Source organism: Musca autumnalis, unplaced genomic scaffold (genome assembly GCF_047663935.1).
Source record: "Musca autumnalis isolate F117 unplaced genomic scaffold, ASM4766393v1 scaffold_2, whole genome shotgun sequence".
Classification (NCBI taxonomy): Eukaryota; Metazoa; Arthropoda; class Insecta; order Diptera; family Muscidae; genus Musca; species Musca autumnalis.
Window position 1 is genome coordinate 27,280,590 of NW_027411755.1, and position 12,776 is coordinate 27,293,365.

General features: G+C 29.7%; 1 protein-coding gene across 10 annotated transcripts in view; it reads right to left on the reverse strand.

Annotated features, from left to right (window-relative positions):
* The window catches only part of LOC141393821 (uncharacterized), a 501,342-nt gene that overhangs the window by 368,113 nt on the left and 120,453 nt on the right, over positions 1 to 12,776 (reverse strand). Inside the window, exon 1 of one of the 10 annotated variants that reach the window (XM_073967336.1) lies at positions 576 to 1,243. The exons of the other annotated variants lie outside the window; for them this stretch is intronic. The gene's annotated coding sequence lies outside the window, so the exon portion shown is untranslated. Of the gene's footprint in view, positions 1 to 575; positions 1,244 to 12,776 lie in introns of those variants that run through there. 10 annotated transcript variants of the gene reach the window in all.

A 12,776-nucleotide genomic window follows, 5' to 3' on the forward strand; every position in this document is an offset into this window, starting at 1 on the left:
ATATTCTTTAAAAATCGACGATTGTCGGGTCGATGAAAAAATATTCTTTAAAAAAATCCACGTATGTTTGCACCATGAAAAAATATTCGTTAAAATCTACGCTTTTGGGTGTTTGAAAAAATATTCTTTAAAAAAATCTACGATTTGTTGGGTGCTTGAAAAATATCCTTTAAAAATATCCTCTTTGTTGGGAGCTTGAAAAAATATTTTTTAAAAAACCTACTCTTTGTTGGGTGCTTGAAAAAAATATTCTTTAAAAAATCCACGCTTGTTGGGTCTTAAAGAAAAAATTCTTTAAAAAAATCCACGTTTGTTAGGTCTTGAAAAAAATATTCTTTAAAAAATCCACGTTTGTTGGGTCTTGAAAGAAATATTCTCTAAAAGAATCCACGTTTGTTTGGACCATGAAAAAATATTCTTTAAAAATCCATAGTAACTACTTCAAAAATTCTTTTTATCATCAAACTTCTTCTTCTTCCAAGGTCATTGGACATTATGCCACACTTACAACAGCGTTGTACTCTTATCACTTACAAACAAAAAATATTGAAACTTAACCTTCAACTTGAACTTACCAAACTGTGTTGATTTTCGAAATTAAAACAGGGTCGTTTAAAGTTGTCGTTGGCAAATCCTCAGAATATTTGAATGAAATCAAAAGGTATTGCACTCTTTTCTAGCTTTCAAAAAATATTTTCGTAGCTAGTCGTTGAAATTGAAATTTAAAAATGTTTCACTGTTTTTTTTTTTAATCACAAATCAAAATAAAAATTTTGTGACTCAGAGTCGTTTGAAACGGAACGAAGAAATAACTTAAAATATTCGGTGGGTGGTACGAAGGAATGGGCGAAACTAAATCAATAAATGAAACATTGTGATTTAAATTTATGTCTTGTTCTTCTCTTTTCGATACTTTTTTCTGTTATTAAACACCCCATAAAACACTATACGCCCCGCAATTAGTGTTACAATTCTACCGGTTATCCGTTAAATTTCAAAATATTTTCGTCGACGTGGTGTCTCTTTCGTTCGTTGTTTTGAATTAGAATTTAAAGATGAGTCGATTTCAAATACAAAGTTATTGAATATTTCTTGTTGTCATAAAAACGAAAAAAATAACAAGAATAACAATATTGCACTTATGCAAAAAAAAAAAAATATTTAAAAATATAACTAATTATGGGAATGCCACAGTCGATCGCGCCACCACATCACATTGTTGTTTGAGGTGAATTTAGGTACTATTGAGTCGTGTTAAAACAACAGCAATATCGTCGTCATCATTACCAAAAACTGAGTGCTTTTTAACTCAGAGGAAGAAAAAAAAAAATAAACAAATGTTTTTATTTGTCGAAGAACTTCCCCTCTTCCCTATCGGAATGCCAAACAAAAAAAAATATTGTTTTGCAAAAAAAAAAAAACAGTACAACAGCAAGAACAGCCTACCACCAGAGTCATATCAATTTCTTGTTTCCGTTATGGCATGCATTGAGGTTATCAAGGCACCCTACTAGCGACAAGAAAAAAAAAATTGTTAAAGAATATTTTTCATGGTCCCAACAAACGTGGACTTTTTAAAGAGCATTTTTCATGAACCTGGATTTTTTAAAGAATATTTTTTTCCAACAACGTGGATTTTTTAAAGAATATTTTTACCAACATCGTGGATTTTTTAAAGAATATTTTTACCAACATCGTGGATTTTTTAAAGAATATTTTTACCAACAACCTGGATTTTTAAACAATATTTTTTCATCAACGGGAATTTTTTAAAAAACATTTTTTGCATCAACGTGGATTTTTTAAAGAATATTTTTTGCATCAACGTGGATTTTTTAAAGAATATTTTTTCCAACCACGTGGATTTTTTAAACAAATATTTTTTTTCAAAATCGTGGATTTTTTAAACAAATATTTTTTTCAAAAACGTGGATTTTTTCCATTAACATGGCGTTTTTAAAGATTAATTTGTCCATCATCGTGGATTTTCTAAAGATTATTTTCTATCAACGTGGATTTTTTAAAGATTATTTTTTCCATCAACGTGGATTTTTCAAAAATTAATTTTTCCATCATCGTGGATTTTTTAAAGAATATTTTTTCCATCAACGTGGATTTTTTAAAGAATATTTTTTTCAACAACGTGAATTTTTTAAAGAATATTTTTTTCAACAACGTGGATTTTTTTAAGAATATTTTTTTTAACGACGTGGATTTTTTAAACAATAGTTTTTTCAACAACGTGGATTTTTAAAGAATAGTTTTTTCAACAACGTGGATTTTTTAAAGAAGAGTTTTTTCAACAACGTTGATTTTTTAAAGAAGAGGTTTTTCAACAACGTTGATTTTTTAAAAAATATTTTTTCCATCAACGTGGATTTTTTAAAAAATATTTTTTCCATCAACTTGGTTTTTTTTAAAAAATATTTTTTCCATCAACTTGGATTTTTTAAAAAATATTTTTTCCATCAACTTGGATTTTTTAAAAAATATTTTTTCCATCAACGTGAATTTTTTAAAAAAATATTTTTTCCATCAACGTGGATTTTTTAAAGAATATTTTTTCATCAACGTGGATTTTTAAAAAAAAAATATTTTTTCCATCAACGTGGATTTTTTAAAAAATATTTTTTCCATCAACGTGGTTTTTTTAAAAAATATTTTTTCCATCAACGTGTATTTAAAAAAATATATTTTTTCCATGGCCCACCAATAAACGTGGATTTTTTAAAGAATATTTTTTCATCAACGTGGATTTTTTTAAAAAAAAAAATATTTTTTCCATCAACGTGGATTTTTTAAAAAAAAAAATATTTTTTCCATCAACGTGGATTTTTTAAAAAATATTTTTTCCATCAACTTGGATTTTTTAAAAAATATTTTTTCCATCAACGTGGATTTTTTAAAAACCCACAAACCTATAAACATGTAAAGTATCCCCTAGTCGATTACTTCCGAATTCCGAAAAAACAATGACAATAAAATCACAATCACCAAAAACAACAATAACACAAAATCAAATGTAAACAGAGATAAAAAATCGTTCAAGCACATGGCATATTGTTTTATTTATAAATTATTACTATTTATTGTCAATGGTGTTCTCAATTAAAATTCAATATTAATTTCTTGCTCTCAATAACGCCACAGAGAATTTGGGTAGACTTGTGAAAGTATTCAAAATTAATACAAGAAAATGTTTTAATTGGAACCTATTTCCTGTAGCTAAGAAAATTCCGTAAGGCAAACTAAAAGTCAATAAAGTCGAAAATGTTTCTATTCTATTTCACTCTAATCATTTCCATGTCCCTTTACGAATATTTACAAAATTTACCATGTAATTTGGCCTAAGAATGTATATTGAAATCCTTCTATAAGAGCCTATAAACTCCGGAAAGACCAAGTATAATATGCTTATAAGGATCTTTTTCACTTTTTCGCCCTACATTCACATTTGCCCAATTTTCTCATTGTAAATATAGCAAGTTAGACCTTCATAACTAATACCCCCCTCGAAAAAGAAATTAATCATTCCTCTGAATTTTTCAACAAAAAAATTATTTGAGTGTATATTGCACTTGATTGTTTACAAATGAGCAGCATTGCTGATTTCTTTTTTTGCTTCTCATTTTGGTGGGTTTTTGCCACAGCTGTGGTGACTTGAGTTTGTTTAACGGCATTGTTGTTGTTGTTGTATTTTTGTTCAAATTTTATAACTTTATGACTAATAGATATGGTTGATTAAGTATTGTTTTTGTTGTAATTTTGTTTCTGATTTATCAACACAAAAAGGGAAATTATTAATGTTGATGACAATGGCACTTAACCCACTGTGGAGCGCTATAAGAAGGAATTTTTTAAAAAATCCACGTTGAAAAAAATTATTTTTTTAAAAATCCAATTTGTTGAAAAAAGTATTTTTCAAAACATTCACATTGATGAAAAAAGCCATTTTTTAAAAAATCCACATTGTTGAAAAAAATATTTTTCAAAAAAACCACGTTGTTGAAAAAAGAATTTTTTAAAAAAATCCATGTTGTTGAAAAAAGTATTTTTCAAAAAATCCACGTTGAAAAAATATTTTTTAAAAAATCCACGTTGAAAAAATATTTTTTAAAAAATCCACGTTCAAAAAATATTTTTTAAAAAGTCCACATTGTTGACAAAAATATTTTTCAAAAAGTCCACATTGTTGAAAAAATATTTTTCAAAAAATTCACCAACACGTTGTTGAAAAAAATATTTTTTAAAAAAATCCACGTTGTTGAAAAAACATCTTTCAAAAAATCCACGTTGCTGAAAAACATATTTTTAGAAAATCCACGTTGCTGAAAAACATATTTTTTAAAAAATCCAAGTAGTTGAAAAAAATATTTTTGTATTTAAAAAAATAATTTTAAAAAATTTTTGGAAAAAAATATTTTTTAAAAAATCCACATTGTTGAAAAAGATATCTTTTAAAAAATTCCACGTAGTAAATTTTTTTTAAATCGAATTGTTGACAAAAGTATTTTACAAAAAATCCACGATGTTAAAAAAATATGTTTAAAAAATCCACATTGTTGAAAAAATAGTCTTTTAAAAATCCAAGTTGTTGAAAAAAATATTTTTTTAAAAAATCCACGTTGTTGAAAAAACATTTTTCAAAAAATCCACGTTGCTGAAGACATATTTTTTAAAAAATCCAAGTTGTAGAAAAAAGTATTTTTGTAGTTAAAAAAATATATTTAAAAAAATTTTTGGAAAAAAATATTTTTCAAAAAATCCACGTTGCTGAAAAACATATTTTTCAAAATATACACGTTGTTGAAAAAGTATTTTTTTAAAAAATACACATTGTTGAAAAAAATATCTTTTTAAAAATTCCACGTAGTAAATTTTTTTTAAATCGAATTGTTGACAAAAGTATTTTACAAAAAATCCACGTTGTTAAAAAAATATGTTTAAAAAATCCACATTGTTGAAAAAATATTTTTCAAAAAATCCCTGTTGTTAAAAAAATATATTTCAGAAAATATTTTTTTAAACATCCTCGTTGTAGAAAAAGTATTTTTTTAAAAAATCCACATTGTTGAAAGGATATCTTTTTAAAAATTCCACGTTGTAATTTTTTTTTAATCTATCCACTTTTTTGAAAAAAAAACACATTTTAAAAAATCCATGTTTTTGATAAAAATATCTTTAAAAAATCCACATCCGATATGTCAGCGAAACTTCTCATATTAAGTAGTTGTGTGGGTTCGAATCTTCGGTTTTTCTTTTTCACTTGCAAAAATTCATCTGTCATTAAGCTCGACTCTAAGGAGAAATAAAAAATTCACGTTGATGGAAAAAATATTTTTTAAAAAATCCATGTTTTTGATAAAATATTTAAAAAAACCATGTTTTCCATAAAATTGTTTTTAAAAAAATCCATGTTTTCCAGAAATTGTGTGGTTGAAAAAAATATTCTTTAAAAAAAACATGTTTTTGATAAAAATATTTTTTAAAAAAACCCAGGTTGTTGAATAAATATTCTTTAAAAAATCCATGTTTTTAATACAAATATTTTTAACAAAAATTCATGTTGTGAAAAAACATTTATTTCAAAAAATCCAAGTTGTTGAAAAAAATATTTTTCAAAATATCCTCGTTGTTGAAAAATCATTTTGTAAAATATGGACATCTTTTAAAAAATCCATATCGTAATTTTTTTTAAGTCTACGTTGTTGAATTTTTTTTTAAATGCACATTGTTGAAAAAGATATCTTTTAAAAATTCCACGTTGTACATTTTTTAAATTTATGGGGTTGAAAAAATATTGTTTTCAAAAATACACTTTTAAAAAAAAAATCTTTAAAAAAATCCATGTTTTGATAAAAATATTTTTATGAAATCCACAGCCGATATGTCTGATGACCTGCTACCAACACCGAATCTTGTCACATAATAGTGTTTGTGTGGGTTTGAATCTTCGGCTTTCCTTTTTCAATATTATATTAATATTCTTTAAAAAATCCATGTTTATGATAAAAATATTTTTAAAAAAATCCATGTTGTTGAAAAAATTATTCTTTTAAAAATCCATGCTTCGAGAAAAATATTAAAAAAAATCCATGTGGTTGAAAAAATATTCTTTAAAAAGTCCACGTTGGTGGAAAATTATTCTTTAAAAAAACCACGTTGGTGGAAAAATGTTCTTTAAAAAATACACGTTGGTAGAACAATTATTTTTAAAAAATTATTTTAGGAAAATTAGGGGAGGATTTTTTTAAAGAATATAATTTAAGCGTGGATTTTTTCAAAAATGATTTTTTTTCTAGAAATTTAAGCGTGGATTGTTTAAAGATTTTTTTCAAGAAATTTAAGCGTGAATTTTTATTTATATTTTTATCAAGAAATTTAAGTGTGGATTTTTTAAAGATTTTTTTTTTTCAAGAAATTTAAGCTTGGATTTTTTTAAAGATTTTTTTTTCAAGAAATTTAAGCTTGGATTTTTTTAAAGATTTTTTCAAGAAATTTAAGTGTGGATTTTTTAAAGATTTTTTTTCAAGAAATTTAAGCGTGGATTTTTTTAAAGATTTTTTTAAGAAATTTAAGCGTGGATTTTTTAAAGATTTTTTTCAAGAAATTTAAGCGTGGATTGTTTGAAAGACTTTTTTTTTCAAGAAATTTAAGCGTGGATTTTTTTAAAGATTTTTTTTCAAGAAATTTAAGCGTGGATTTTTTTATAGATTTTTTTTTCAAGAAATTTTAGCGTGGATTTTTTAAAGATTTTTTTTCAAGAAATTTTAGCGTGGATTTTTTTAAAGATTTTTTTCAATAAATTTAAACGTGGATTTTTTTAAAGATTTTTTTCAAGAAATTTAAACGTGGATTTTTTTAAAGATTTTTTTCAAGAAATCTTAGCGTAGGTTTTTTTAAAGATTTTTTTCAAGAAATGTAAGCGTGGATTTTTTAAAGATTTTTTTCAAGAAATTTAAGCTTGGATTTTTTAAAGATTTTTTTCAAGAAATTTAAGCATGGATTTTTTTAAAGTTTTTTTTCAAGAAATTTAAGGGTGGATTTTTTAATGATTTTTTTTCAAGAAATTTAAGCGTGGATTTTTTAAAGATTTTTTTTCAAGAAATTTAAGCGTGGATTTTTTAAAGAAATTTAAGCATGGATTTTTTTAAAGATTTTTTTTCAAGAAATTTAAGCGTGGATTTTTTTAAAGATTTTTTTTTAAGAAATTTAAGCGTGGATTTTTTTAAAGATTTTTTTTCAAGTAATTTAAGCGTGGATTTTTTAAAGATTTTTTTTTTCAAGTAATTTAAGCGTGGATTTTTTAAAGATTTTTTTTTCAAGTAATTTAAGCGTGGATTTTTTAAAGATTTTTTTTTCAAGTAATTTAAGCGTGGATTTTTTAAAGATTTTTTTTTCAAGTAATTTAAGCGTGGATTTTTTAAAGATTTTTTTTTCAAGTAATTTAAGCGTGGATTTTTTAAAAGGTTTTTTTTAAGAAATTTAAACGTGGATTTTTTTAAAGAACATTTCTTCATACACCATCAGAGTATTAAGCGTGAATTTTTGTATGCCTAAAATTATGCTCCTCTTTTTCAGACAATTCACCCATTGCGCACTCAATGTTGCCAAAGACATACAATGGTAAAGATTGGACATCATGCACAATGGAGTTAAAATTTAATATTCAAGCATAGAGGGCGTTTATGTATAACAGACAATTAACAGAACACAACAGAAACAAAAGCGTACACCAATGTGAACTATGTTAAATATAACATAATTACATGTCACAATATTGTAACATCACATTATTTTAGACCACTAGCGCCATCTGCTGATGTATAGTAGCAATGGGACATTTATCCCATTATATATCTTTGATGTTGCCCAATATGAAATATAGTTGGCGCTGTTTAATATAAAAAAGGCTTTTAAAATTTCTAGCCGTCCGATAAGGAATTTCCATAATTTTAGATTTATCTCCAGTCACCAATAGAAGTAATCTTGAAAAATATTCAGAGCCTACGCTAAGTTCTTTTTTTCCCGATAATTCATGATTACTTACAGTCAGTCACTCATCAATTAGTTATTTTATATAAATATATTTATAAATCATTAACTTACTGTAACCTCTTTAGATAAATATAATTTAGTAGACAGGACAAATACATACCTGCAAAGAAAACAAGGAAATTAAACTAATTAATATAATGACAAAATATAGTAATATGTTTACAACATTATGTTAGTAATTTAACATTGCAAAGTAACAACTTTAAGTTCTTTGTTACAAACATAACAGTGTTCTCAATTATCTAGTCTAGCATTTGTTTGCAAGATTGTCAGCTTCAAGTGTTTATTTTTAAGCAGTCGAGTAGAAAGATCTTCTGGAGAAGGAGGATGCCTTTAAACAGTTCAAGAAATTGTCCTTTTTTACAAAATACGTTGTACAGCAATTGAGAAGAGGATTCCTTCTAAGGGGAAATGTTTATTGACTTAATAATAAAGTATTTAAAAACGTTAAAATTTTGTGATTTTCTTTAAAAGGTCTTTGAGTTCTTATTAAGAATATTATTTTTAAATTATTATTAAATAAATAAAAAATATAGAAAAATCAATAAAATAAAAAATTAAGACGCCCTCTGCTTGTGAAATCAACAACTCTTAGACTCAAACTAATCAAGCGCAGACAATAACCGTTTATTGGACACATATAGGTATTTCCTATATGCAAAGGTAGATGGAATCCTCTAGATCAGCAAAGATATATAATACAATAAGATGGGAAATTTCCATTGCTACTACACATCGGCAGATGGCGTTGGTGGTCTAACATAATGTGATGTTACAATATTGTGACATGGAATTATGTTATATTTAACATAGTTCACATTGGTGTACGCTTTTGTTTCTGTTGTGTTCTGTTAATTGTCTGTTATACATAAACGTCCTATATGCTTGAATATTAAAATTTAACTCCATTGTGCATGATGTCCAATCTTTACCATTGTATGTCTTTGAGATCAGCTTCCAACTGCTGATTCGCAAAGACATAAATTGGTAAAGATTGGACATCATTCACAATGGAGTTCAATTTAAATATTCAAGCATAAAGTGCGTTTATGTATAACAGACAATTAACAGAAACAAAAGCGTACACCAATGTGAACTATGTTAAATATAACATAATTCCATGTCACAATATTGTAACATCACATTATGTTGGACCACCAGCGACATCTGCCGATGTATAGTAGCAATGTCTATGTCCCATCTTGTTATGTTATACATCTTTGTGATTCGCACATATCAAAGATAGATGGCAGTCAAGGCATACAACTCCTATCCAGCACTTGGCAATGCAACCATTCGGAGATTGACATTACTCTACTTGTTGTTAAAAGTGCGAACAAAAAAACAAGGAAAAATCAACAACTTTTTTCCTCCATAATTACGGTTAATTTGGCATAATTATAGAGGACATAATTATAGCAAAAAGTACAAGCAAATCATTGTCCAAATTCCATAGTCTAATTACTAAAATTTTAATTAGCACGATTTTAAGTGTTTTTTTTTACATTCAAGGTTATTTTTTTCTTTAAATACCTGCCAAAACACCTACAGTTTTCATTTCAAAACACCTAAAAATATTTCACAAAACCCCTATATCTCACAACTCCAAATTATAAATAGTAGTAGGCGTGTCTGATCACGTTATGTAGATTGCACACAAAATCTAATTAAAAAATGCTTACTGCAACTATTTTGTTAAAACCGTGATTAAAAGTAATTATAGACAAGGCGGCAAGGTGGAGGAATATTCATTCCAAATTCTTCATGCAAAGCAGTAACGAGCACAAAAATATGCTCTCTTTATTGTTGTTGTGCCACTTCCTGAACATCGGCAAATATGCAGTTAACAAGTAACAATTTTGTTGTCTTCACTGAGAAGAAAAAAAACTAACAAAAAACAACGAAAAACTCATTTGAATAGAAAACAATAACAAGGAAATTATGTTTTACTTTGGTAATTTTCCCAAGAAAATGTGGAAATGTAAGAAGTGGTTATTTTTGAAAAAAAAGGTAACGCCGAAAATTGAAATTAGTTAATTGGGGGGAAATCTATTTCACTTGCATAATTGCATATGTTGATATAAATGAATAATGTTATAGTTATTTATTTGTTCAACATTTAAATATTCCGCCTAAAAGTATTTCCTTTAATTTATGTGTTTCGGTTAACTCACCCTACTTACTTACTTTACTTACTTAGCTGGCCCATTACAGAACATTTGTTCTATAGGCCGAACTAAGAAGAGATCTCCATTCCTCTCTATTTGTTGCTTTGCTCTCTGGAATACCGCGCCTTTTCATCTCAACATCCACTTGTTTGCGCCATCTATTCCTTGGCCTGCCAATTCTGCGTGCACCGCCATGTGGCATGTATTCATACGTCTTTTTAGCGGGTTCATCATCGCTCATTCTTATGATATGGCCTAGCCAACGCAATCGCTGCATCTCGATACGTTTAACAATATTCATGTCGTTGTATAGCAGATACAGCTCGTGGTTCATGCGACGTCGATATTCACCGTCAACGCAGATTGGTCCGTAGATCTTTCGAAGAATTTTTCTCTCAAACACACCAAGCACTGCCATGTCTGCTTGCGCAAGTACCCAGGCTTCGGAGCCATACATCAGCACGGGTAGTATCAGTGTTTTGTAGAGCGTTATTTTTGTTTGACGAGATGTGGCTTTGTTTTTAAACTGCTTACTTAATCCAAAGTAGCATCTGTTGGCCAATACAATTCTTCTTTTTATTTCACAACTGATGTCGTTTGTTGTGTTGACGGAGGTGCCGAGGTAGACGAAGTCTTTTACTACCTCAATATTATAGGAACCAACTTCCACAGTCGGTCCGAGCTCAATGGACGCATTGCGCGTCGACACCATCAACTTGGTCTTCTCACCGTTTACCGCCAGACCCACTTTAGCAGATTCTCCTTCGACCTTTATAAAGGTATCAGTTACTTCTTTTACTGATCGACCCATGATGTCTATATCATCAGCATAAGCAAGTAACATGTGACTATTGGTGTAGATTGTGCCACTTCTTTTGACGTTTGCCTCTCGTATAACCTTTTCTAGCAGGATGTTGAAGAGGTCACACGAAAGGCTGTCTCCTTGTCTGAAACCTCTTTTGGTACCAAACTCTTCGGAGAGGTTCTTTCCTATTTTAACTGAGGACCTCGTGTCAGTTAAAGTCATTTTACAAAGCCGGATGAGCTTTGCGGGAATACCAAATTCAGACATGGCTTGGAATACCTTTGAGCGCAGCGGACTGTCGAAGGCTGCTTTATAATCAACAAAAAGGTGGTAGGTGTCGATCTGCATCTCTTGGGTCTTCTCCAGGATTTGCCGCAGGGTAAATATCTGGTCAATGGTGGACTTGCCAGGTCTAAAGCCGCATTGGTATGGTCCAATAATCTCGTTGACCATTGGCTTTAGTCGTTCGCACAATATCCCTGACACGATCTTGTAGGCAATAGGGAGTAGACTTATGCCCCTATAGTTAGAGCATACAGTCTTATCTCCCTTCTTGTGGACGGGGCACAGGATACTCAGGTTCCAATCGTCGGGTACTCGTTCTTCCTGCCAGATGGTGCTAACTAGCTGATGAATACACCTTATCAGCGTGTCGCCTCCGGTTTTGAACAGCTCGGCTGGTAAGCCATCGGCCCCTGCTGCCTTATTATTCTTCAGCCGATTTATTGCTGTCTTTACCTCATCTTGGCTGGGCAGTATACATTCAATACCATCTTCTGGGATTGGGACTGTGGTATCTTCGTCTTCTTCGCTGCTATTGGATACCAACAGATTTGAAAAATGTTCTTTCCATATCCTGAGTATACTATCTGTATCAGTTACCAAATTACCTTGCTGGTCTCTACAGGAGGATGTGCCTGTACCAAAGCCATCAGTTTGATGCTTGACTCTTTGGTAGAATTTTCGGACTTCATTCTGGCTCCTGTACATCTCGATTTTTTCACACTCCCGCTTTTCCATCTCTCTCTTTTTCCTGCGGAAAAGACGTTTCTCCTCTCTCCTTTTCTCCCTGTATCTCTCTCGTGCGCTACGCGTTGCTACGGATTGTAAAGTAGCCTTATATGCCGCATTTTTCTCTTCGGTGGCAGCACGACACTCCTCATCATACCATGGATTCCTTGGTGGAGGTCTCTGGTATCCAAGTATGGATTTTGCGGCTGTTTGCATGGAGTGGGCAATGCTTTGCCATTGCGCTGATATGTTATCGGGATGAGGAGGGCTTTGATTAAGCAATTGGGCTAGTTGAGTGGAATATGCTGTGGCTATCTGTTGTGATTGCAGCTTACCGATGTCTAACTTTCGTGTTGTGTCTGCTCGTACTTTGTTTGCTACGTTTAAGCGGGTGCGTACCTTTGCTGCAACAAGGTAGTGGTCCGAATCAATGTTTGCGCCTCGGAACGATCGTACATCCAACACGCTCGATGAATGTCTTCCATCTATCACAACATGATCAATTTGGTTTCTTGTTTTCTGATCTGGAGACAGCCAGGTGCCCTTATGAATATCGAGATGATTAAATCTGGTACTGCTAACTACCATGTTTTTTGCAGCTGCAAAGTCTATCAGTCTCATACCATTGTCAGATGTTTCACTGTGGAGACTGAATTTCCCGACTGTTGGGCCAAAGATATTCTCCTTTCCAATTTTGGCATTAAAATCGCCTAGAATGATTTTAATGTCATGGG